The 2,371-nt window shown below is 43.6% G+C and overlaps 1 non-coding gene across 1 annotated transcript; it reads left to right on the top strand.

Moving 5' to 3' along the window:
• Positions 1 to 1,638: 1,638 nt before the first annotated feature.
• Trnaq-cug (transfer RNA glutamine (anticodon CUG)) lies at positions 1,639 to 1,710 on the top strand. The gene has a single exon. It is a non-coding gene; the product is annotated as a tRNA-Gln (tRNA).
• The last annotated feature ends 661 nt before the right edge of the window (positions 1,711 to 2,371 follow it).

A 2,371-nucleotide genomic window follows, 5' to 3' on the forward strand; every position in this document is an offset into this window, starting at 1 on the left:
GCAAACGAGAGAACGAACAAACGAATCGACTTTTTCCCTTGAGCTCATCGTCTTCCTCATTCTTCGTGACCACACCAACGCCGGCAGAGAACCGGTGGTGGTGGTACTTTGCACAGTCAGTCAGTCAGCCAGCCATCATTGTGATAAATTACATCCCATCAAGATAAAAATTCCCGACCGTGCAGCTTAGCATTCAGCGCGCAGCAACGACGACCAACATAATAGAGCAGCTGATTTATTTTACTCGCGTCAATTTGTGCCGACCAAGGGGCGTCCAAAGTGGAGTGTTTGTATCTGACAGCACAACTGAGCCAGAGAACTCGGACAAGACGCAGGACACCAACTGATCCCAGGGCGTAGACATCAATACGTCTTCATACGTCAGAATAGAGTGAGATTCATTATTTTATCAAACGCCAAATCACCGAGGAAGGCACACTTGTGTGTCCCTTTGAATTATGGGTCCCCGAGAGTGCCGGCAACGCCAGCGGCATTTCATATTGCCGGACCGGACCGTCTTTTACTTGACCACAGTAGAAAGCCGAAAGAATAACTCTACCAAAATTAAATGGAAGAATAAAACTCTCACCACGAAATTGTGTTCATTTGTTCATTAAAACAGTTCATCCCATTGTGAGTGGTTTATATTTCCAAATAACCATCTCATAGTCATCTAACTTTGATGGCCGATACGGCAAAGGTGCGATTCGATATGTCAAAAGTCTTGGGTACGAGTTTCGATATTGGCCCGCTCTCGTCAATCTCGCGATTTATTTTCTGTGTCCGTTCACAGTACCTTCATACTACCAGATCGTGTTTGGTTAACCTCAAAGTTTCAAACGGGTATAGAATAAGACACTAATCAACATCTTATTAGATACAAAAAAAAAATCCCTAAGGTTCAGCCAAGACAAACCGAACCACTTTTGTCCATTCATTATCTCCGAACGCATTTCTTTTCGATCGATCAAAAACCGAGGCTGCATCGCTTCAATCACTAAATGATTAGACCACAAACACGCTGCCTGACAGACTAAAAAAAGGGGGAAAACAGAAGATTAGTCGAATGGTTCACTCCCTGTTCCCAGTTCGCTTATTACAACATATCAATCAGTCATATGGCAGCAGCAGGGTGGGTATCATAACAATCATCCATCATCCTAGGCCCGACTTGTGGTGGCGAATAAAACTCGATCCATTTTTCCCCCGGACAACTGGCTTGGGTTTGGGCCCGGCCCTCGTGATGTCCGCGGGTTGATGAAGCGCGGAGGAGTGTCCGCTGACGGCTACCTACCTATTCCGTTGCTGCTGCTGCTGCTGCTGGAAGGTCCAATTTGTGTAAACATCGTCATTCTCGACTAAACGGACACACGGGGAGGTGGAACACAACAAATCATCATTCATAGTCAATCGGCCGTTGAACAGGATCGCCTCCGTCGCCAGTCTGGCGTCACCACTCGGCGGTTGGTCGATTGGTTGATGTGATGTGCTAGAACTTGCTAAAGAATACCAATGAGCACAGCTTTGAGTTGCACTTTTGTTGCTTTGAGAGAGATAGATAATTTTTCAAACATTTCAATTCGCACCAAACGGTTTACTTTTGAATGCTTTTCTCCTTTTCGGAGGTTTCACTATTTCGGTTCCATGGTGTAATGGTTAGCACTTTGGACTCTGAATCCAACGATCCGAGTTCAAATCTCGGTGGAACCTGGCGATAAATGTTTTTTTTTTTTATAAGCATAAGCGCAACTGTCTGAAGATTCGACTATTATGCGGAAGCTATTCCGAGAAAACGCTCTTTAGTTTTGCCAACAAATCTTCGCAACAGCAATTTTGAAGGAGAATGGGATATTAGCCGTCTGGTTTATCGAATCGGCAGCCAAAACTAAACACAATTTTAGTTAAGTTCAAGTTTGAAAGATGTGTTGAAACATCCTCTACCACTGGAGCAAAAATCTCCCCCGTATAAGAACAACCAACCCACCAAACCAAGCCTGCTCCGGTGGAATCGCTGGCGGTGGTTGGACTCGCAATCCAAAGGTCGTCAGTTCGAACCCTGGAGTGAAAGGTTCCTTGGAGTAAAAATAGGTTTGGGTGCTTTCCCCATTCAAGCCTGTGGACTCCTAGGTTAGAGCAGAAACTTGCAATAGAGACCACAAAAGACCTGGGGGTCGGTAAAGTGAATGGTTTGATTTTTTTGTCTTTCCAGTTCTCTAAAATATGTAAAGAATTATACATTTTTTCGGAGCATGGTACAAAATTGGTGTGGGTGTCCAAAAAAATTACAATTTTGATGAATAAAAATCTAGTTCTATTAAATTTTCTAGCAAACTTTATAACTTTCAAATTTTATAATTAAGCATACGAATTA

The sequence above is a fragment of the Culex pipiens genome, chromosome 2 (assembly GCF_016801865.2).
Source record: "Culex pipiens pallens isolate TS chromosome 2, TS_CPP_V2, whole genome shotgun sequence".
NCBI lineage: Eukaryota > Metazoa > Arthropoda > Insecta > Diptera > Culicidae > Culex > Culex pipiens.